Source organism: Rhinoraja longicauda, chromosome 13 (genome assembly GCF_053455715.1).
Source record: "Rhinoraja longicauda isolate Sanriku21f chromosome 13, sRhiLon1.1, whole genome shotgun sequence".
Taxonomy (NCBI): Eukaryota; Metazoa; Chordata; class Chondrichthyes; order Rajiformes; family Arhynchobatidae; genus Rhinoraja; species Rhinoraja longicauda.
In genome coordinates, this window is record NC_135965.1 from 51059980 (window position 1) to 51084892 (window position 24913).

Sequence of the window (24913 nt, forward strand, 5' to 3'; positions counted from 1 at the left end):
CAAATACGAAGAACAAGCTATCAAGAAACTAAGGCTCCTCTTTGATTTGGTGGCTATTTTTCATTAATAATGCAGCAACAAAAATTACAGAGACTATTGTTGCGGTTTAGTGGTTAAAGTTATATGCATTGACTTTCTAATTGCAGTTGCTAAAACGTTACGTTATCAAAATTGATTGTCCCCAATATTAAATGTGCAGTGGTTGTATGGAAAGATTAGCTAGGGGAATAACAAGTATAGAACAGTCGGTTTCAGATTTCAAGAAAGTATGCAATGATATCCCTTGAAGTTGGCATTAAAGCTTGAAGAAAAGATAGACATATATTAACCATACTGATCTCGGTTTGAGCATACAGATATAATTTCAATGTGTTCAGATCACAACAAACGAAGAAACAGTGAAGTGAATAGTCAAGAGTCCAGGGTGTCCATTTGTCACTTGCATCAGATGTGAACCAGAACAATGAAATTCTCACTTGCTGCAACTTTACAGAAACATTTGATGCAGCAACAAAATTAAATATACAATAAATTAACAAATATAATACCATGACCTGTATAAGACCATGATAATACAAAAACTAAAGTACAAACACATAGTATTGCAGAGTCTGTAGTTGGAGGAAGTTGTTCTTGAACCTGGAGGTAGAGGTACTCAGACTCCTATGCTTTCTTCTCAATGGAGACGTCGAGAAGAAAGCATGGCCAGGAAGCTTGATGTGATATAGTGGCACTTGAAGAACTTAGATGAAATATTCGGTGACATGCCGAATTTATTCAGTTTTGAGGAAGTATAGCAAAGAACTTCAGGAGCGCACAGACAAATTAATGAAAAGGAATGACAAACAGCAGATAAAATTTACCACATGATCAAGAAGAGATTCATTTTAATGCTGAAACACAAATGAAGTGGTTCAATTTTAAAAATGGTGGAGGTACAGTGATACTTGGAGATTTATGCACATAAAAATTATTCAGGTGTATGGAATATTTGTAGAGAGACAATTAAGAAATTTTATGGAAATTTTCAAAAAAGAATAGCTTTTTGATAAAGTAAATGAGGAGGAACTCTCCAGTGGCAGATGGCTCAGAGAATTAAGAGGAATAGCAAAAGAACCAGATATCTTTTGGAAAAACGATGTATTTATATGATTTGCAACACAACACGTAGGTTATTGTCGAAGCAGATTTAGTAAAACTTTCCAGTCAGAAACAGGTAAATTATTGAAAGTATAAAAAATGTATACATGTATGGCTGAATGGCCTCTGTTATATTACTTTATGATCGTCTGGACGGATCTATATTTTCAGTGTTAAAGACCACTTACTCAGAAAATTTGCTACTTCTTGCACATACTTCCTAAACACATCCAATCAGCACATTATTCATAAATCATTAAACAATATGCTACCAAGCATGTTCAACTTATATTCAAAATTTTCAAGCTGAAGAGCCTCTAATAATTTCTTTAATCTTGAAATGCATGACCCAAGTATAATTTCATTTAATTCTCATTCTTTGTCCTCAGAAGAAAAATCTAGCTTGCCCCAACACATATCTTTGTCCTTTAAATCCTATTTCTAACATAATTGTTTTCCCCTGAATGGAGTCCCCGTGGATCTCTACTCAGTTGCATCAATTTCTCCTGACCTTCAAAACATGGTAAAATGTTAGAGGTCTTTTCCAAGATGTACAAATAGTTAGTGTACCAAAAACATAAAATTAAACTGCTGAAACTGTGTTATTTTAACCATGATGGAAGGAAGCTTCAGTTTTCTTACGGCATTTGTCATTCAGAAACAGAAGGACTGCAGCTACAGAGTGAACAATGATCTGGAGGAGGTGGAGGAGAATAATTTAGGTGCTTGCGGGAGTTGCATTAAATGAATGCATAAGAATCAATAGAATCGGAATGAAGGAGAATTTGAGTCACAGATGAATATGATGATGAGAAACTGGTGAGAATTATACGCCTTGTTAACTATTTAAATGAATGGAAAGGAAATCCCCATGGATTTGTCAAGTGTATAAAATAAGCAGCCCATCTATTACCCTCTATTTTATGCTTTCTTGAAGTTGATTTTATGCCAAGTATGCTTATTGTACAAAAAATGCTGAAAAATGAGTTTTGTGCAGATGATAAATTGTTTTCGAGCTCTGATCTTCTGTTCCAAATTGTTTCTGACTGCCACTAATCATCTTTCTTAGTTTTGTGTCTTATCCCAAACCAGTTTTTTTGCCCTTTTACTCTGCTTCACTGAGGAGTGATTGTGCCAAGAAATAGCTAGAGCAGCAAACAACGTTTTTACAAATACAAGTACAAATAATTGCAAACAAAATACAATTTTGTGAAGACAGTGGAGGCCAAATTACAAATACAATAATTGCAAACAAAATGCAATTTTGTGGAGGCCAATTCTCTGAATGCATTCAAGAGAGAGCTAGATAGAGCTCTTAAGGATAGCGGAGTCAGGGGGTATGGGGAGAAGGCAGGAACGGAGTACTGATTGAGAATGATCAGCCATGATCACATTGAATGGTGGTGCTGGCTCGAAGGATCTGCAAGGATCTCTCAAAAATACCTGTGATTATGACTTTCTTAACAAAAAAGGAAGGGGAAAAAACTACAACAAGAATCCCACTCTAAGGACTCTTCCTAGTTGGTGAAGGACAGCACCTAGAATCACATTCAGCAGCTTAATCTACATAACATAAATAATCCAAGAAAAATATGAAGAACAAAAAACAACACCTGACTTGGCAAATTTTTCACCTCACAAAGGTGTTCAAACTTCATCGGCCAATGCCTATTATCAAGATGATCAAAAATTCATTTTTATAATTCATAAGGCAGGCAAGCAAGCCCAGTGATTCCCCCCAAAGACACAATGCCTTTTAAGGCTAAGGTAGAGCAAGTCAGTGATATTGCACAAATCTTTTTTTAATGTTTGTTGCTACAACAATTCATATCACCATCAACAAGCTTCTTTCTGGAGAAGAGTTGATCTGGAGATTAAACAGAAGACTGTTCAACTTCCATTACCACCACTCCAGAGCCAAGATTACTCCAACTTCAGTAATGAAATTACAGTACCCAAATGACATTTGTGTGCACACTCAGCCAGAGTCTAGTCGGCATTGTCTGCATCTTTACTGAAGTGTCACACACAAATCACCCAGAAGACAAAAGTCCTCACTAACCCACTCACATCAAACCCACACCACTGTTAATAAAGATCCATGACAAATCTTTGGAAAATGAAGAGCACTTTCCAAATCTCAGAAGCCATTCCTCAGCATGGACGATGCTGATGGTGAAAATTGCTAGTTTCCAGTGAGCTGGGGTTGCTTTCAGCTATCTGAGCCTGCACCGCCATTCAATATGATCATGGCTGATCATCCAGCTCAGTAGCCTGTACCTGCCTTCTCTCCATACCCCCTGATCCCTTTAGCAAAAGGGGCCACATCTAACTCCCTCTTAAATATAGCCAATGAACTGGCCTCAACTACCTTCTGTGGCAGAGAATTCCACAGACTCACCACTCTCTGTGTGAAGAAATGTTTTCTCATCTCGGTCCTAAAAGACTTCCCCCTTATCCTTAAGCTGTGACTCTCCCAACATCGGGAACAATCTTCCCGCATCTAGCCTCTCCAACCCCTTAAGAATTTTATATGTTTCTATAAGATCTCCCCTCAGTCTTCTAAATTCCAGCGAGTACAAGCCCAGTCTATCCAGTCTTTCCTCATATGCAAGTCCCGCCATCCCAGGGATTAATCTGGTGAACCTTCTCTGTACTCCCTCTAAGGCAAGAACGTATTTCCTCAGGTTAGGAGACCAAAACTGCACACAATACTCCGGGTGCGGTCTCACCAAGGCCCTGTACAACTGCAGCAGAACCTCCCTGCTCCTAAACTCAAATCCTCTTGCTATGAATGCCAACATACCATTCGCTTTCTTCACTGCCTGCTGCACCTGCATGCTTGCTTTCAATGACTGGTGCACCATGACACCCAGGTCAGGTTGCATCTCCCCTTCTCCCAATCGGTCACCATTCAGGTAATACTCTGCTTTCCTGTTCTTGCCGCCAAAGTGGATAACCTCACATTTATCCACATTATATTGCATCTGCCATGCATTTGCCCACTCGCCTAATCTATCCAAGTCACTCTGCAGCCTCCTAGCATCCTCCTCGCAGGAGAGTGGGGGTGGGGGGGAAGGGGGTGGGGGGGAAGGGGGTGGTGTAGAGTGGGTGGGAGGAGGGAGGGGTGGGAGAGGAGAGAGTGGGGGAAATGGGAGTGGGGGTGGGGGAGGAGAGAGTGGGGGGAGAGAGTGGGGGGGAGAGAGTGGGGGGGGAGAGAGTGGGGGGGAGAGAGTGGGGGGGAGAGAGTGGGGGGGGAGTGGGGGGGGAGAGAGTGGGGGGAGAGAGTGGGGGGGGAGAGAGTGGGGGGGGGGAGAGAGTGGGGGGAGAAAGTGGGGGGGAGAGAGTGGTTGGAGGGGTTGGAGTGGGGGTGGGGGAGGAGAGAATGGGGGGAGGAGAGAATGGGGGGGAGAGTGGGGGGGGAGAGTGGGGGGAGAGTGGGGGGGAGAGTGGGGGGGGAGAGTGGGGGGGGAGAGTGGGGGGGGAGAGTGGGGGGGGAGAGTGGGGGGGGAGAGTGGGGGGAGGGTGGGGGGGAGAGAGTGGGGGGAAATGGGTGTGGGGGGAGAGTGGGGGTGGGAGGCATGGAGTGGGGTGGGGGAGGAGAGAGTGGGGAGGGAGAGGGGGGGAGAGAGGGTGGGGGAGAGAGTGGGGGAAATGGGTGTAGGGGAGAGTGGGGGTGGGAGGCATGGAGAGTGGTGGTGGGGGGAGGGTGGGGGGGAGAGAGTGGGGGGAGAGGGAGAGAGTGGGGGGGAGAGAGTGGGGGGGAGAGAGTGGGGGGGAGAGAGTGGGGGGGAGAGAGTGGGGGGGAGAGAGTGGGGGGGGAGAGAGTGGGGGGGAGAGAGTGGGGGGAGAGAGTGGGGGGAGAGAGTGGGGGGGAGAGAGTGGGGGGGAGAGAGTGGGGGGGAGAGAGTGGGGGGAGAGAGTGGGGGGGAAATGGGTGTGGGGAGAGAGTGGGGGAGGAGAGAGTGGGGGGGACGAGAGTGGGGGGGGACGAGAGAGTGGGGGGGGAGAGAGGAGGGGGGAGAGAGGAGGGGGGAGAGAGGAGGGGGGAGAGAGGAGGGGGAGAGAGGGGGGGAGAGAGGGGGGGAGAGAGGGGGGGAGAGAGGGGGGGAGAGAGGGGGGGAGAGAGGGGGGAGAGAGGGGGGGAGAGAGGGGGGAGAGAGGGGGGGAGAGAGGGGGGGAGAGAGGGGGGGAGAGAGGGGGGGGAGAGGGGGGGGGAGAGTGAGGGTGGGAGGCATGGAGAGTGGGGGTGGGGGGGAAGGGGGTGGTGGAGAGTGGGTGGGAGGAGGGAGGGGTTGGAGTGGGGGTGGGGGAGGAGAGAGTGGGTGGGGGGAGGAGAGAGTGGGGGTGAGGGGAGTGGGGGAAGTAGGATGGGGGGGTGGAGTTAGTGAGAGGGGAGGAGGAGGGAGATGGTGGGTGTGGGAGGAGGAGGGATGGAGTGAGTGAGAGGGAATGGAGTGGGTGAGGGAGGTGGGATGGAGTGGGTGAGGGGGGAGGGGGGTGCAGTGGGGGAGTGTGGGAGAGTGGGTGAGTGGGGGGTGGGGGGTAGTAGGGGGGTGGGGGGAAGTAGGTGAGTGAGGGAAGGGAGGAGGATGGAGTGGGTGGGGGAGGGGGGTATGGAGTGGATGGGGGATGGAGTGGGTGAGTGGGGGGGTGGAATGGGTGAGGGGAGCGGGGATGGAGTGGGTGACTGGGGGGGTGGGGGGAGGGGGAGGGGGGATGGAGTGGGTGAACTCACTTGGGGGAGCGTGCTCAGTTGGGGGAGCGTGCTCAGTTGGGGAGGCTTGCCATGTTGACTTCAGCTCCAACCACACGCTCGATGCCCGATTGCGGGGTATGGGGAGTAGGGGGTCGGGGAGGGGATGACGAGAGCATCAGGGGAGGGGGGTGGGGGGAGAGGAGGGGGGATGGAGTGGGTGAGGGGGGGAGGGTGGGCGTGGAGTGGAGGAGAGATGGAGTGGGTCAACTCCGGCGCATGCTCAGTTGGGGGAGGGTTGCCATGTTGTCTTCAGCTCCAACCACATGCTCGACACCCGATTGGGGAAGTGGGAGAGTAGGGGTGGGGAGGGGGAAGTGGGGGTGGGGTAGGGGGGACATGAAGTGGGTGAGTGGGGGGGTAGGAGGGGGGTCATTAAGGTGCTAAACCAATTTAGGAGAGGCTTTGCGTCCAAGGCTCGCTCTCGCTGCAGCGCTGGCACCACGGAGCCTAGGTCAGTGACACCCTCTCCCCTTCCCTGTCCCCCCTCTACGAGGAATGGGTCCAACGGGCCCACTTGGTCTAGTATATGTTGAAATGTGGTATATATTACAGTGAAGCAAAACAGTGGATAATGTTCCTTTAATGAGATAATAAGGAGAAAGAACAGCCATATATATGTCTAACAGTCATTTTTTAATATTGTGGGCTTAGAGATAAATGTTGCCCAGGCTGAAGAATACCCTATTCTTCAAATTGTTTCATGGAATCTTAAATGACAATCTAGAGCAGATGGGAGCTCCAGTTAATATTTCGTCCAAAACCAGCATCTCAAACAGTGCAATGATATGTATGTCTACATTACGGATATTTTGAGGCAGTGCAGAAAGAATGTCAGCTGCCTTGGTTTTGAGGAAATACTGGATAGATTGGTCTTTTTGGCTGAGAAATGAGGAATCTGAAACGTGAAATAGATATTCATGTGACTTTAGGCTTTTATGAAAAAATGCTAATTTTCCGGGCAATGGCCCATTTGCTAATCCAGCTGGCAGAGATGAAACCACCTTTGAGGCTGAATAAAAATAGCAAAATTGAGAAACCCACAGGACCAATTCCAATCACTGAGTACTACATGTTAAAAACTGAAAATAAATAAACTAGATCACTGCAAGACTGAGACAGGATCTAGAGGACTAGACAGTCTTGTTTTGTGTGCGGAAGTATCTCATCCACCACGTACGTAGATTTATTCATTGCAGCTTTTATAAATGAGCAACAGGGTATATTTATTTTTGGAAACAATGAAAAACAACTGCTTTTTTTGTCTATGCAATGTTCCACACAATTTACCTTCATCTTTAATTCACAACAATAACCCTCTCTTATCCAGCCCTTCTATCTTGTAACAGCATGGCCTCCAAAATTGTGTGAGCAAAGCCACAAGAGATCCTTAGTAGCAAGAAAGGAAAGGCAATTTCTGGTTAAAGATTCAAGAGTATGAACTTGTCAGTCAAGTAGAATCTACCCCAATTTACACCACAGTTGTGCAGAATTAATTGCAGGACAGAAAATGTCATGTCTATCACATCAATTTCTGCAGAATTTGTCAGATGCATGGACTCAAATTGTGTAGATCCAAAGCATAACCATCAACAGTGATTCCTATCAGCAGATTCTTTTAACAAATTATACATAGTCAAACAATATATTTAAACATAGACACTTGGAACTGCAGATGCTGATTTACCTACATATTTAAACAATCCAGCAATAAATGGTAAGTTTAATTTTCCAGAACATGGTAGCCTGACCAACGAAACTCAGATTCACAAAAATAATTTGTATCCGCCTGTTGAGTGAACATGCTCAGAAGAAACCCATGTTTTGATGTTAACTGGAAATTGCATTCAGTATCACTAAGACAATGAGTGGCTGGCAGTTCATGTTGAAAGTTTAATGAAGCACAATGCTCTAGCTATTTAATGCAGACAACCTCAAGGTAGTGAAGGAAATGCTTTAGTTGTCATCTTTGACAGACTTTGTCAAATTATTTGTCATGCTGAGCTAGCAAATAAAATCTTGCACAGTTATACAGCATAATACCAGTTGTGTTGTGAAATCACACTGCAAGAGACTCAAAAATATTGATTGAATGATTGGAATCACAGGCTGCCTGTACACATAACACAAATATAATTTGATTAAATCCAAAACTGCAAATTAAATTATCATAAACAGTAAGGGAGGAGAGGGGGGGGGGAGGAGAGGGGGGGGGAGGGAGAGGGGGGGGGAGGGAGAGGGGGGGGAGGAGAGGGGGGAGGAGAGGGGGGGGGAGGAGAGGGGGGGGAGGAGAGAGGGGGAGGAGAGAGGGGGGAGGAGAGGTGGGGGGAGGAGAGGTGGGGGGAGGAGAGGGGGGGAGGAGAGGGGGGGGAGGAGAGGGGGGGGGAGGAGAGGGGGGGAGGAGAGGGGGGGAGGAGAGGGGGGGAGGAGAGGGGGGGGGAGGAGAGGGGGGGAGGAGAGGGGGGGAGGAGAGGGGGGGAGGAGAGGGGGGGGAGGAGAGGGGGGGGGGAGGAGAGGGGGGGAGGAGGAGAGGGGGGGAGGAGGAGAGGGGGGGAGGAGGAGAGGGGGGAGGAGGAGAGGGGGGAGGAGGAGAGGGGGGAGGAGGAGAGGGGGGGAGGAGGAGAGGGGGGGGGAGGAGAGGGGGGGGGGAGAGAGGGGGGGGGAGGAGAGGGGGAGGAGAGGGGGGGATGAGAGGGGGGGATGAGAGGGGGGGATGAGAGGGGGGAGGAGAGGGGGGAGGAGAGGGGGGAGGAGAGGGGGGAGGAGAGGGGGGGAGGAGAGGGGGGGAGGAGAGGGGGGGAGGAGAGGGGGGGAGGAGAGGGGGGAGGAGAGGGGGGGAGAGAGGGGGGAGGAGAGGGGGGGAGGAGAGGGGGGGAGGAGAGGGGGGGAGGAGGAGAGGGGGGGAGGAGGAGAGGGGGGAGGAGGAGAGGGGGGGAGGAGGAGAGGGGGGGAGGAGGAGAGGGGGGGAGGAGGAGAGGGGGGGGAGGAGGAGAGGGGGGGAGGAGAGGGGGGAGGAGAGGGGGGGATGAGAGGGGGGGATGAGAGGGGGGAGGGGGGGAGGAGAGGGGGGAGGAGAGGGGGGAGGAGAGGGGGGGAGGAGAGGGGGGGAGGAGAGGGGGGGGAGGAGAGGGGGGGAGGAGAGGGGGGGGAGGAGAGGGGGGGAGGAGAGGGGGGGAGGAGAGGGGGGAGGAGAGGGGGGGAGGAGAGGGGGGGGAGGAGAGGGGGGGAGGAGAGGGGGGGGAGGAGAGGGGGGAGGAGAGGGGGGGAGGAGAGGGGGGGAGGAGAGGGGGGGAGGAGAGGGGGAGGAGAGGGGGGGAGGAGAGGGGGGGAGGAGAGGGGGGGAGGAGAGGGGGGAGGAGAGGGGGGGGAGGAGAGGGGGGGAGGAGAGGGGGGAGGAGAGGGGGGGGGAGGAGAGGGGGGGAGGAGAGGGGGGGGAGGAGAGGGGGGGGAGGAGAGGGGGGGAGGAGAGGGGGGGGAGGAGAGGGGGGGAGGAGAGGGGGGGGAGGAGAGGGGGGGGAGGAGAGGGGGGGGAGGAGAGGGGGGGGGAGGAGAGGGGGGGGGAGGAGAGGTGGGGGAGGAGAGGTGGGGGGAGGAGAGGGGGGGAGGAGAGGGGGGGAGGGGAGGGGGGGGAGGAGAGGGGGGGAGAGAGGGGGGGGAGGAGAGGGGGGGGGAGGAGAGGGGGGGGAGGAGAGGGGGGGAGGAGAGGGGGAGGAGAGGGGGGAGGAGAGGGGGGGGAGGAGAGGGGGGGGAGGAGAGGGGGGGGGAGGAGAGGGGGGGGAGGAGAGGTGGGGGGAGGAGAGGGGGGGGAGGAGAGGGGGGGGAGGAGAGGGGGGGGAGGAGAGGGGGGGAGGAGAGGGGGGGGAGAGGGGGGGAGGAGAGGGGGGGAGGAGAGGGGGGAGGAGAGGGGGGGGAGGAGAGGGGGGGGAGGAGAGGGGGGGGGAGGAGAGGGGGGGGAGGAGAGGGGGGGGAGGAGAGGGGGGGGAGGAGAGGGGGGGGAGGAGAGGGGGGGAGGAGAGGGGGGGGAGGAGAGGGGGGGGAGGAGAGGGGGGGGAGAGGGGTGGGAGGAGAGGGGGGGGGAGGAGAGGGGGGGGGAGGAGAGGGGGGGGGAGGAGAGGGGGGGGGAGGAGAGGGGGGGGGAGGAGAGGGGGGGGGGAGGAGAGGGGGGGGGGAGGAGAGGGGGGGAGGAGAGGGGGGGAGGGAGGAGAGGGGGGGAGGAGGAGAGGGGGGAGGAGGAGAGGGGGGGAGGAGGAGGGGGGGAGGAGGAGAGGGGGGAGGAGGAGAGGGGGGGAGGAGGAGAGGGGGGAGGAGGAGGGGGGAGGAGGAGAGGGGAGGAGGAGGGGGGGAGGAGGAGAGGGGGGAGGAGGAGAGGGGGGAGGAGGAGAGGGGGGGAGGAGGAGAGGGGGGAGAGGGAGGAGGGGGGGAGGAGGAGAGGGGGGGGGAGGAAGAGGGGGGGGGAGGAGGAGAGGGGGGAGGAGGAGAGGGGGGGAGGAGGAGAGGGAGGGGAGAGGGGGGGAGGAGAGGGGGGGAGGAGGAGAGGGGGGGAGGAGGAGAGGGGGGGAGGAGGAGAGGGGGGGAGGAGGAGAGGGGGGGAGGAGGAGAGGGGGGAGGAGGAGAGGGGGGGAGGAGGAGAGGGGGGGGGAGGAGGAGAGGGGGGAGGAGGAGAGGGGGGGAGGAGGAGAGGGGGGGGAGGAGGAGAGGGGGGGAGGAGGAGAGGGGGGGAGGAGGGGGGGGGAGGAGGAGAGGGGGGAGGAGAGGGGGGGAGGAGGAGAGGGGGAGGAGAGGGGGGAGGAGAGGGGGGGAGGAGAGGGGGGGAGGAGAGGGGGGAGGAGAGGGGGGGAGGAGAGGGGGGAGGAGAGGGGGAGGAGAGGGGGGGAGGAGAGGGGGGGAGGAGAGGGGGGGAGGAGAGGGGGGAGGAGAGGGGGGAGGAGAGGGGGGAGGAGAGGGGGGAGGAGAGGGGGGGAGGAGAGGGGGGAGGAGAGGGGGGAGGAGAGGGGGGGAGAGAGGGGGGGAGGAGAGGGGGGGGAGGAGAGGGGGGAGGAGAGAGGGGGGGGAGGAGAGGGGCGGGGAGGAGAGGGGGGGGAGGAGAGGGTGGGGAGGAGAGGGGGGGAGGAGAGGGGGGGGAGGAGAGGGGGGGGAGGAGAGGGGGGGGAGGAGAGGGGGGGGGGGAGGAGGGGGGGGGGAGGAGAGGGGGGGGAGGAGAGGGGGAGGAGAGGGGGGAGGAGAGGGAGGGGGGGGAGGAGAGGGGGGGAGGAGAGGGGGGGAGGAGAGGGGGGGAGGAGAGGGGGGGAGGAGAGGGGGGGAGGAGAGGGGGGGAGGAGAGGGGGGGAGGAGAGGGGGGGGAGGAGAGGGGGGAGGAGAGGGGGGGAGGAGAGGGGGGAGGAGAGGGGGAGGAGAGGGGGGAGGAGAGGGGGGGAGGAGAGGGGGGGAGGAGAGGGGGGGAGGAGAGGGGGGAGGAGAGGGGGGAGGAGAGGGTGCTGCAACAATGCAGGAGAGGTTGGGCCCAACGGGTCCACTTGGTCTAGTTTTTTTATAAAGAGGAACCATACTAACAAAATCAAAATACTTTACACCCGAAGCAAATTTCTGTGGCAGGTTACATTTACAGATGTTCTGCAGTACCTCCAAATTGATGGAGTTGAAAGCTTTAGTCAGGTTATTAAAGTGCACATGGTGGTGCTGTTGCTGGCATTTTTCTTGGATTATACATTGGTAACCGTCATGTCCATTCTGCCACTAAATGTTTGGAAGAATCAGACAGACCTTGGACATGAGTTTCTGTGGCAGATATCAGGAACCATTACTCATAGTTTTGAGACACAAGGAATTGCAGATGCTGGAATCTCGTGCAGAACATAGACAAAATGTCAGAACCTTTTTTTGCAGGATGGAAACATCCATACTAGAGGACTTTATTTTTACAGAGGGTGGCAAGTGCCTGGAACACACTGTCGGGGGTGGTGGCTGAAACAGATACGATAGTGGCATTTAAGAGACCGTTCGATAGGCATATGAACATGTTGGGAATGGAGGGATATAGATTATGTGCAGGCAAATAAGAATTGGTCTTGGCATCATTCTCTCACAGTAAAGGGCCTGTTCTTGTGCTGTACTGTTTTACATTATTAGTTTTATGTAATAACACAAAGTGCTGGAGTAACTCAGCGGGTCAGGCATCTACAATCAGACTGTCCCGTCCCAAAATATCACCTGTCCATGTCCTCTAGACAAGTGGTCTGAACCGCTGAGTTACTCCAGTACTTTGTATTCTACTCATAATTTTGAGTCAGTCTTTTCAATTCCCCTTTTTTGAAGATGGACATGAATATAAGACCTCCAAGGTCTCTGGTACCTCACCCTCTATCCATATGAAGTATCTAAAGTTGCAGAAGCTCTTCACCACTTTTAGATCTTCAATTGGATCCTTAACAACCCCAACTAGAGACATGAACGCTCTTTTCTCATGGGTAGGAATCTCAAACAAGAACATCGCCATAATAAGTGAGACATGATAGGCAGGAAATAGCAATTTTAAAGAATATCTCCAGGTGAGGCAAACCAGAATCAGAATTCCACCTTCTCAAAATGAGCTTCCTCATCTTGCATGAGCTGGTCCAGCAACTCTCCTGTAAAAATAATGAGTGCCTTGTGACCCTTTGGTTAATTCTAAACAGAATCAAAACATTGCAGTTATCAGTGCATATATCCCAACCCTAGAAACTTTAGGCGAGGCCAAGAATGAAAACAAAATCTCCTCTCTATCACTTAAGACAAATTGATCCTCCTGAACAACTATATTCTGGAAGAGAAATAGCACCCGTGGCAAGGTGTGATTACAAGATATGGGGAAAGCTAACGCCAATGCAGTCTTCGCCTGACAAAATTCGTGTAACATTGCCTCATCATAACAAACACACTGTTGCATCAAAGGGACAAGCAACACCCTGGTCCAAGCACTGCCATTTGTTAGATCATTTTACTGTCCAATTGTGGAACTGCAAGGAAGCCCATGTAACCTGGGCTGATAATGGGCACGGACCACTGTTGCACCAACTACTTTGCTCTGCTATCTCCATCAAAATAGCCCAAAAACATCAGTTTCAATTTTTATTAGTAAAAAAAAACAATAGTATGCTATTTAAACAGAGGGAGAAATTAGCCAATCCCCATTACATTCTCACTTTACACATGGTTATTTTCCAACCAATATCACTGGATAATAACACAAAACAGAAATCCTATCCGAATCTTCCTCTATCACACTTGTTGCTCACCCAAGACCAATTTCAGCATTAATAACACGATTTTAAATGAGGACCATTTATTTCTACACAAACAGAATGGGGAACCTATCTTGTCACTTTGATAAAACTTCTCAGAATATTTTCAATTGAATACTAAATTTCAGCAACTCTGAAGATCCCACTGAGTTGACTCGATAGTTGTTTGAACAATTACTCAATTGCAGTCACATGCAATGGCAATAAAACATAGCCATGACTAAGAGAGGTTAAGTGCTAATTTTCACCTTCTAATCTTTAAAAATGTGATTCAAGGCCCAATCTTACGAGTTAACCACAAAATTTAAGCTAACATTGAAATATTGAAGGACTACTGCACTATTAAGAGTTAAAACCTCCACCTTTCCACTCAGATGGTCTTAAAAGACCACCACAGATTAGAAGATCAGAAGTCAGATACTAGAAATATAGTCCACATACCAATCAATTATGATTTTGGTTATGGTGGAGTGATATTTTCAATTCAGCTGAACTCTCTCCAATGCCAGCACATGCCTGCTTAGATCCGGGGCCCAAAACTGCTCACAATACTCCAAATGTTGTCTGACCAGTGTTTTATTAAGCCTCAGCATTTCATCCCTGTTTTTTTTATTCTAGTTCTCTCAAAATGAATGCTAACATTACATTTGCCTTCCTTACTACCGATTCAACCGGCAAATTTACCCTTTTGGGAATCTTGCAACAGCACTCCTAAGTCCCTCTGCACCTCAGATTTCTGAATCCTTTCCCCATTTAGAAAATATCCTGAATATTTTCCACTAAAATTTTGTTGCATAAATTAATTTACAGAAATGATTTGCTAGTGGTACTAATTATTGCCTTAGCTTGAAACTGAAAATAAATCTTCATTAAATTAAAATATAATTCGGCCTTGAAAGGAAAAATCAACTATTTCTGCACAATGCATCTCACAATGGTTTGGAAACAATCGGGTTTCATTATAATTGTATTGTGTTTAATCTCATTATTTGTGTTTAAAGGCTGGAGTTAATGATGATGCATATCTGCATACTTTAGTTGCACAACTAATTATTGTATAAACTACAGAATGAGAGGTAAATATCCACATCAACTGACTACAATTAAATGATAGTCTGTTTTTCATAAGTACAGATACACAAAGTTCATTATCTATTTTCTGTTAGAAATCCCAATCATCACAACTCTAAATTATCGACATGATATTATCAACTTATTTTGCCTCTTTAACCGTCTGGTGCAGGCTGGAATAGGCCGCGGGATTTTCCACCGCCCGGCGGGCCTTCAATGTCGGGAGCCCCGACCGCCCCGATGTGGCAATTTCGACTGCCTGACCGCGGGAGAAGACGGCAGGGAAGAGAAAGACATTCTGGCCTTCCATCACAGTGAGGAGGTGACTGGAGGAGACTCACTGTGATGGATGTTTTTTGTTTTATGTTGTTTTTTGTGATTGTGTGTTTTATTGCTTTCTTTTTATTGCCTGTCATTGTTGACTGTGGGTAACGTAATTTCGTCCAAAAACATGTTTTTGGATGACAATAAAGGTACTTTACTTTACTTAACTTTGGAATCTAGTCCATTCTATGATCACTTTTCATTGCAGACCTCAGCATTGTATCAGTTTCAAAGGTCTGATATCAGGTATGTGAATTGTGTGCCCTGACCATCAGAACCTACAGATATTAGGTTAGATTACAAAAGATTAGTGTGTAAAATTAGAGCACATGGTATTGGGGGTAGGGTATTGACATGGATAGAGAACTGGTTGGAAGACAGGGAAGCAAAGATCAGGAATTAACGGGTTCTTTTCAGAATAGCAGGCAGTGACTAGTGTGGTGCCACAAGGCTCAGTGCTGGAACCCCAGTTATTTACAAAATATATTAATGATTTAGACAAGACAAAAATTGCACTCCAACAACTACAAGTTTGCGGATGACACAAAGCTGGGTGGCAGTGTGAGGAGGATGCTGTGATGATGCAGGGTGACTTGGATAGGTTAGGTGAGTGGGCAGATGCATGGCGGATGCAGTATAATGTGGATAAATGTGAGGGTATCCACTTTGGTGGCAAGAACAGGAAGGCAGATTATTATCTGAATGGTGTCAGATTAGGAAGCGGGGAGATGCAATGTGACCTGGGTGTCCTTGTACATCAGTCACTGAAAGTAAATATGCAGGTACAGCAGGCAGTGAAGAAAGCTAATGGCATGTTGGCCTTCATTGCGAGAGGATTTGAGTTAAGGAGCAAGGAGGTCCTACTGCAGTTGTACAGGGCCCTGGAGAATTGTGTGCAGTTTTGGTCGCCTAATTTGAGGAAGGACATTCGTGCTATTGAGGGACCGCAGCATAGGTTCACCAGGTTAATTCCCGGCATGGCGGGACTGACATATGATGAAAGAATGGGTCGACTGGGCTTGTATTCACTGGAATTTAGAAGGATGAGAGGGGATCTTATAGAAACATATAAAATTCTTAAGGGATTGGACAGGATAGATGCAGGAAAACTGTTCCCCATTTTGGGAGAGTCCAGAACCAAGGGTCACAGTTTAAAAATAAGGGGTAGGCCATTTGGGTCTGAGACGAGGAAAAACATATTCACCCAGAGTGTTGTGAATCTGTGGAATTCTCTGCCACAGAAAGGAGTAAAGGCCAATTCACTGGATGTTTTCAAGAGAGAGTTAGATTTGGCTTAGGCCTAAAGGAATCAAGGGATATGGGGAAAAAGCAGTAGCAGGTACTGATTTTAGATGATCAGCCATGATCATATTGAATGGCGATGCTGGCTTTTTGAAGAGCTGAATGGCCTACTCCTACACCTATTTTCTATGTTTCTAAATGAGTTTGGGCCCCAATGCTGGGGTTATTGGCCTGCAGAAGCTCACTAACATTCTTTCACTTTTACTTCCAGTGGATTTGAATGAAGAAGGGAGCTGTTGATCAGGGTGTATAAGAAAATAACTGCAGATGCTGGTACAAATCGATTTATTCACAAAATGCTGGAGTAACTCAGCAGGTCAGGCATAATCTCGGGAGAGAAGGAATGGGTGACGTTTCAGGTCGAGACCCTTCTTCAGGGAGGTCTATTTTGGAAGAAGACAGGGAAAAATATATTTGATGATCACTTTTCATCTATCAGCACAATATGTGTATCCAAAAAATCCATATTGCCTACTCTTTCTAAAGCATTTTATCATTACCTGCAAAACTTTGCTGCATTATTTATTGCACCATGTTCTGCTCATCATTGTTCTTTGGTTAATTCCATCGAATGATTCAACCAAAAAAAGGCACAAACTCAGCAGGTCAGGCATTATCTCTGGAGAACATGGATGATTCAACCAAACTGCTAGTCATTCCTCAATTTCGGGAACCTCCTTAAAATTAATTTCTCCAGTGTTTCAAGTAAAATCCATTTAAAGACATCTTCATTTTGGAGTTCAATTTGAATTTAGATAATGTTTCATTGGAAACCACAAGCAAATCTGAACCAAGGCAAAATAATGTTCGAGTCTGGGAACCAGTAATATTTTAAGAATGCAACTAAAGAAAAGCAAATATTTAAGCATCATTGTTTGTGATAATTGCAATGATTTGGAATATTGCCTTATTTATTCCAGAAGACTGAGGTACGTTTACAAGAATGGTATTTCCAGTCCACATAAATGCAAGGGGATCAACCACATTATTTTCAAATAAAAACTGGATAAGTTTCAAGTACACTGCATAGTACTCACAAGTACAAATATACATAAAACTCACTATGTGCAAATCAATAGTTACTGAAATTGGTGCAAATTAACCATGCCAGAAAATATTGTGATTGAGAATTTAAACTCTTCTATCAGTTCAACATATTCAATAAAAGCCATGATTTTCTGCGAAATTAATAGGCATGTGAGATCTCAAACTAATCAGTCTAAGATAAGGCACTTGAAAAGAGAAATTAGTGAAGTGCCTTTAGAAGATCTGCTTTTGGAAGGGATGAACATAAAGGAAAAGCTATGTTAAAGTAGAACAATACTGTACTAGCAATCAAGTCCACCATTGTAATTGTTTATAAACTTTATAGTAGATTACTTTTTGGAATTTAATCCATTTAAAAAAACACATCTTTGCAGTAACTTCTTTCAGATTCTAGCATTACCATACCATTCACACAAAGCTCCTACTGTTTTTTGTCAATATATCAGGCAATTGAAGCAGCAATCCAAACAATTCTGGTATTTCAATAAAGGCAATTCTTATGGTGCTTACCTCTAATAAAATGGACGAGACTCCACCCATCCTAAAACTATTGACTGCTGAAGACGCCAAAACCTGAAATAAAGAGCAACGGGGGCAGTTTGTGGCAAAGCTGACATACGATAAGCTTTAAAGACTGATATCAAATGTGACATTTTTCATTTATTTGTAAGTGCCTCTTTTATAATGCACTGACAAGAAGCGACAGTTGCCTCTTGCAGGATAACCCAGGTGATGACGAAGTGGACGAGTCCTGACAGTTTCTTTAATGAGATTCTGCATTAGGACCACCATCTAATACTTTCTACCAACAAAAATCAAAGCCTTCACTTTCACCCGTATAACCTGATAATTCAGCAAGGATTATCACCAGACAAAGCCAAATTAACCCATTGAGTACTGGCTTTATTTTCTATCATTTTGATAGTTATTCAGATAATAGAATCCTTATAGTTCTAATCATTAAATGGTGTTATTTAAATAATGTAATACATTTAATCAACAAAAGCTTTTTTACTGTCCCGGTACACATGACAATAAACTATACTGAACTGAACTAAATGCAAAAACGCCATTTTCAGCTTCATTCAAGCAATAAAGAGAAAAAAAGATTCTCCAAGCTTTCTCCAAGATTCTCCAAGGGGCGGCACGGTGGCAGAGTTGCTGCCTTACAGCGAACGCAGAGCCGGAGACTCAGGTTCTATCCTGACTACGGGCGCCGTCTGTACGGAGTTTGTACGTTCTCCCCGTGACTTGCGTGGGTTTTCTCCGAGATATTCGGTTTCCTCCCACACTCCAAAGACCAACAGGTATGTAGGTTAATTGGCTGGTCAAATGTAAAAATTGTCCCTAGTGGATGTAGGATAGTGTTAGTGTGCGGGAATCGCTGGGCTGGAGCGATTGGGCTTGTATACACTGGAATTTAGAAGGATGAGGGCGGATCTTATTGAAACATATAAGATAATTAGGGGATTGGACACATTAGAGGCAGATAACATGTTCCCAATGTTGGGGGAGTCCAGAACAAGGGGCCACAGTTTAAGAATAAGGGGTAGGCCATTTAGAACGGAGATGAGGAAGAACTTTTTCAGTCAGAGAGTGGTGAAAGTGTGGAATTCTCTGCCTCAGAAGGCAGTGGAGGCCAGTTCGTTGGATGCTTTCAAGAGAGAGCTGGATAGAGTTCTTAAGGATAGCGGAGTGAGGGGGTATGGGGAGAAGGCAGGAACGGGGTACTGATTGAGAGTGATCAGCCATGATCGCATTGAATGGCGGTGCTGGCTCGAAGGGCTGAATGGCCTACTCCTGCACCTATTGTCTATTGTCTATTGTCTATTGACCCGGTGGGCCAAAGGGCCTGTTTCTGCGCTGTATCTCTAAATCTAAAAAAAAAATCTAAATCTTACACTGGAGATAGTTACTTGGATTTTCAAGTCAGTGCTTAAGGTATTGACCTTAGAAAGAAAACACACATAGAAATAAAATTGGCTTTGATGCATGAATTTCCTAAGTTTTGACAAAGGACCATTGAACCATTGAAGAGCTTAGTTTCATTCTATTCATCAAAGTTTAACACTTTGAATATATGTAAACTGGGTATTGCACGGAAACAGAAATCGCTGATTCTGCGCAAACAGTATCTGCTGTAAGATGCATCAGGATATCACTGGTAGTAAAACTTGAATTTCTAATTTTAACTGCACATTGACAGTTGCCAAAGTTGTTGTCAGCTTCACAGAGCAATGACAGTGAATAGTGCAAGTTTGGCCATCCATTGAACCACAATTTCCAAGTAGGCAACATATTTTGTTTTAAACATATAGGAACAGTTGAGATATTATTTTTCAACAAAAGTAAGAAGAGGTCACTGTTGTAAAAGTTCTCTACCATTAGGTCTGGCTAAGGAGATCACTCATACCCGAGCCGGGACCAAGAGCCAACAGGTTGCTCCTGTTCTCAGGATATGTCCCGAGGCCTGTGGGTTCAACAGGAGCAGAAGAGCGTCCTGGACAAAGATGACAAGGTTTTAATTTGGTTTGAATTTGATATATATTTGTAAATACTAGATTAAAAACAAATGTAAATATATTTAAAAACTAAAGTGGTGGTATTGTGAACAGTGATGAAGGTCATTTCAGTCTGGTGCAGGAGTTCGATCAACTGGGAAATTGACAACTGGAATTTAATCCCAACAAATGAGTGGTGCTAAGTCTATAGTTCCCTGAAAGTGGCTACACAAGTTGATATAGTGATAAAGAAGGCATATGTCATGCTTGCCTTCATAGTTAAGGACACAGATCATAAAAATCAGGACGTTATATTACAACTTTACAAAACACTGGGCCGACCACGTGGAACATTTAGACCAGTTTTGATAGCTACAATATATGAAGGATGTAGTTGCAATGGATAAAGTGCAGAGGGGATTAACCAATATGATGCCTGGATTGGAGGACGTTAGCAATGAGAAGAGATTGGATAGTCATGAGTTTGTTTTCCCTGAAGCAAAGAAGGTTGAAAAGTGATGGAAGTGAAAGAAGTATAAGATTACATGACGCACAGATAGGATAGTCAAAATATTCTATCAAAACAAGAGGACAGAGTTTTGTTAGGTCTTTTAAGAGTGATGAGAGGTATAGAAAATGCTGGCAGAGGTACTGATGAAGCACCTTTAGATAGACGTTCAAAGAGGAAAGGCTGGCGGGATAGAAGGGCAAAAGGTCAGCCTGGACGAAGAGCACACTTCTGTGCTATACAACTCTATGACTAAATAAAATAAAAGACAAAAACAATGCAGAGCATTTTAATGTTACACTGAAAATATATCTTGATGTAGTGAAGTTAATGTACTGTGTAATCAACTAAAGCAAAGGAATTAGCTTTCAAGCAGATTATGTATTACTTTCTTCTGAACTTTATAAATCTGTTTTCAGCTACAAATTCGATCAAACTTCAGATGCATTATCAGTCTAACTGCTCTCGGTTGAGTCATCTACAGGAGGTAGCAACATGACATTGAGAGTTATGAATTGGAGGAAAATTTCATTATAGCTCCTCTTGTATATTTGCTAAAAATCACACTTCATAAGTCATGTGAAAACATACCTATCTATCCACTGTCTTCTTGGCCAAAGAGCACATATAGCAAAAGAAAACCTTGATTCACAGCCTTGTACTTTGTTGGTATTTTGACTCTACCACTTAGATTCTTTATATACATCCACCACCTCCGACGTTGCCTCCCATCCAATCTGAGGTGCTCACGTTTCATGCTGCAATTGCATTGCATTTGTTTTGGTGTATTGAGGTTACTTTTCCTTGGAGTGTCAGAAAGAACACATTCAAATAATTTCCTACATCCAAGATACATTTTAGTTGATTCAAATTTTGGTCATATGAAACCAGAACAGAAATGCTAGAAATTAGATCAGTTCACATCCAACTGATGAAAAGATTAATTAAAATAAAAGTCCATTATTTGAACTGAAAAACAAGCATGCCCTCCTTTAGCATCAAATCTCAAAATGGGTAACGGTGCAGCTTAGAGCAAGAGAAAATAAAATAACCATAATGAGTTGTGTGAATGTGATAGTAAATTAGTTGATTAACCATCGAACACAAATGAAAAAAGCAGAAAATTGAAAGAAAATAAAACAATCTACCGGCAGCAAATAGGCCTACAGTTTATGCTGTCAAAGGTCTTTTCAAATGTTTCCTGATGACTGCTATCAGAGACAATTAAAAATAGATTAAATAGAATTAAATAATTTTAAATGAACTTAAAGATAACTTTAAATCGACAGAATTAATTTAAAACATTACTATTAATTCAAATAGAGCAAAAAAAAAATATTTTCCACAGGGAAAAAAACTGCAGATGCTGGTTTAAATCGAAGGTAGACACAAAATGCTGGAGTAACTCAGCGGGTCAGGCAACTCGGGAGAGAAGGAATGGGTGACGTTTAGGGTTCGAGTCTGAAGAAAGGTCTCGACCCGAACGACACCCATTCCTCTCTCCCGAGATGCTGCCTGACCCACTGAGTTACTCCAGCATTTTGGGTCTACCTTGTATTTTCCCCATTCAGGTTGGTGACCTCATTCATTTCAATGTTGTTGTTGTTCGTCCGTCGGGTTTGAAGATGACCATGACTTCACTTTCAATCTTATTATTTTGACCGCTGATTGGGATCCCCGCCAGCCGCACGCGGTATGCTGGCCGAGGTTGAAGTCATGACTTGCGCAGGTCATTTCAATAGGGTTGGTCTTAATATACTGGCCTTGGCAAATGGTTGGCACAAAGCTGAAGATCTAGAAACAAAGTGTTTTACAAAACTAATATGAAGAATGGTGAATTAAACATGTTATCTTGTTCTGAAAGAGGTTGGATGCGAGGGTTATTAGCACTGCTCTTATTCAGCAAGTGGAGCGTGTTCTATCACAGCCCAGGTGTGCTTTGGAAAGAATCAATGGGAAGATTTTCACACAAAGGACGGTGGGAGTATGGAACAAGCTGCCAGAGGAGGTAGGTGAGGCAGGGACCATCCCAACATTTAAGAAAAAGTTAGACAGGTACATGGATAGGACAGGTCTTGAGGGATACGGGCCAAACACGGGCAGGTAGGACGAGTGTAGTGAGGACATGTTGGCCTGTGTGTGCAAGTTGGGCCTGTTTCCACACTGTATCACTCCATGACAACGACTCTCTCTCTTTCTATTTGGAGGAATCAGGAATTGAGTTACTCAATACAGGTACTTTTAAACATGTATAACCAAGTTACAGATTAATGGCAGCCCACTTAATGTTGATAGAGAACATAATTAAGCCCTTGACAACCAATTAAGCCCTTAACAATCAATACTAACTGGTCAATTTCCACCTTTCAGGAGATGATCATTGCTTGTCATTGAATGTTATCTGGTACTTTTTACCCCTACTTAAATATTATCCAGAACTTTCAGCATGCATGCCCAGAAGTTTCATTTGTGGAAGAGCTAAAGTGTGACAGAAAACCCTCCACATGTTGGATATGCGCAGTTCCAATAATCCTCAGATACAACCGCATTCAAAACAAAGCAAACTACTTGAAGGTGGTTGGAAGGATAGGAAAATAGGAAGGTATCAGGAAAATAGGAAGGTAATAGGATAGGAAGGTATCACAAAATGCTGGAGTAACTCAGCAGATCAGGTGAGACAGAGGTTCACCTGCACCTCCTCCACCTCATCTATTGTACCCGCTGCTCTAGATGTCAACTTCTTTACATCGGCGAAACCAAACACAGGCTCTGCGATAGTTTCGCTCAACACCTTCGCTCAGCCCTCCTTAACCAACCTGATCTCCCGGTGGGTGAGCACTTCAACTCCCACTCCCAGTCTGACCTTTCTGTCATGGGCCTCCTCCAGTGCCATAGTGAGGCCCACCAGAAATTGGAGGAACAGCACCTCATATTTCGCTTGGGCAGCTTGCAGCCCAGCAGTATGAACATTGACTTCTCCAACTTTAGATAGTTCCTCTGTCCCTCTCTTCCCCTCCCCCTTCCCAGTTCTCCCTCTATCTTCCTGTCTCCACCTATATACTTCCTTTGTCCCGCCCCCCTGACATCAGTCTGAAGAAGGGTCTCGACCCGAAACGTCACCCATTCCTTCTCTCCTGAAATGCTGCCTGACCTGCTGAGTTACTCCAGCATTTTGTGGTACCTTCTGAAGGTGGTTCGAGCTAAGCAAATGCTTTGAGAAACTCCAGCAGCAACGTCCTGAAGCTGATGATGGACCTTAAATAACCACAAGCATCTCTGCTCAGGCAATTATTCACAAAATGCTGGAGTAACTCAGCAGGTCAGGCAGCATCTCAGGAGAGAAGGAATGGGTGACGTTTCGGGTCGAGACCCTTCTTCAGGCTGATGTGAGTCTGCTCAGGCAAACTTCACTCAAAGGGAGAATTAATTTTATGCCTTGATTCTCATAAACTTAGGGCATTTAATGCTCAAGCGATAAACCTGTCAACATGAACAAAATTGTTTGTACCCTTTATGAAAAGTTATATATGTAATAAATGACAAATTGTGAGCAATAGTATTTTCCATATTCAACATTTATTTCAGACTAATATCCTTGCGTTAATAAAACGAGACAATAATAATTTTCCTGTATTTAATGAAGACACATTGCTAGTTCAGATGTCATACATATTTCAAATAATTAATTTCAGAAACACATCCAAAGCACTCTTCTCCAGAACTCCACAATAATTGATCTGGATTACGACAAAAATATTCCCTTGGTTAATTTCTGCTTTCAGGCAGTTATATGCATGTATTTTCTGTTTCTGAAGATCTTTCTTCTGGTCTTGAGCCAGAAGAAACAGCTTTCTTATATCTTCCTTGTGAAATTCTCTTAGAATTTGACTACTTAGAAATTCAACTGTGTTGTGCCATGTTTCTGTGTTACACTGGACACAATCACAATGAAAAATAAAACAGGATGTCTCACACCAATCCATGATTTTCCTTACAGGATCTCCACCCATCTGAACAAATGGATTAACATAATGGCATCCACAATTTGATGCCTGTCTGCCAGCGGCCTCCCACATCCCATCCTGATATGGTAACGCTTGTTTGAAATGCCAATCTGAAACTGCACCCCCACCACCACCGGGGGGGGGAGAGGGGGGGGGAAGAGGGGGGGGGGGAGAGGGGGGGGAGAGGGGGGGGAGAGGGGGGGGAGAGGGGGGGGAGAGGGGGGGAGAGGGGGGGGAGAGGGGGGGGAGAGGGGGGGGAGGGGGGGGAGAGGGGGGGGAGAGGGGGGGGAGAGGGGGGGGAGAGGGGGGGGAGAGGGGGGGGAGAGGGGGGGGAGAGGGGGGGGAGAGGGGGGGGAGAGGGGGGGGGGAGGGGGGGGGGAGAGGGGGGGGAGAGGAGGGGTGAAGTAAATAAATTCTGCTTGAAAATATGTACTACACATAATTTAAGTAATTTGCTTTCTTGAAAGAAGACATGATTGCACCAATATACATGAACTTCCTTTAAGGCGGAAAAACAGCTTTACCACAGTAAGAAAGTAATTCAGCAAACAAAGAAAAATGCTGCAAAATAGTTTTTCATTTCAAATTCTTCATTACAATAGGAACAAACCGCCTAAAAAATTCAGTGTTGTCTTTAGATGCTGTATATATATATTCAAATGATAATCATATCCTTGAGATGTGGGTATTATTAATGCCGTGCAGTTGATCTTTGCACATCAGTTTCTGCTCAGAAACGTCAGGAAAATTAAGGAATTGGTCCACAAGTTCAAATTCTAATGATATACATTACCCAGACATAACTTTAAATAAACCAAATGTAACGAGATGCAAACTGCAGGCTTCATATTAGATAATTCCACATGAGACCTTAGGTTTTCCAGATAGTGTAACATCTAACAAACCTTTTAAGAACTGAAGATAGATACAAAATGCTGGAGTAACTCAGTGGGACAGGCAGCATTTCTGGAGAGAAGGGGGTG

The 24913-nt window shown here is 47.0% G+C and overlaps 1 protein-coding gene across 1 annotated transcript in view; it reads right to left on the reverse strand.

The window, feature by feature from the left end:
• The window catches only part of naaladl2 (N-acetylated alpha-linked acidic dipeptidase like 2), a 624478-nt gene that overhangs the window by 591677 nt on the left and 7888 nt on the right, over positions 1 to 24913 (reverse strand). Inside the window, exon 2 of the mRNA XM_078410100.1 lies at positions 17428 to 17490. The gene's annotated coding sequence lies outside the window, so the exon portion shown is untranslated. The remainder of the gene's footprint in view (positions 1 to 17427; positions 17491 to 24913) is intronic.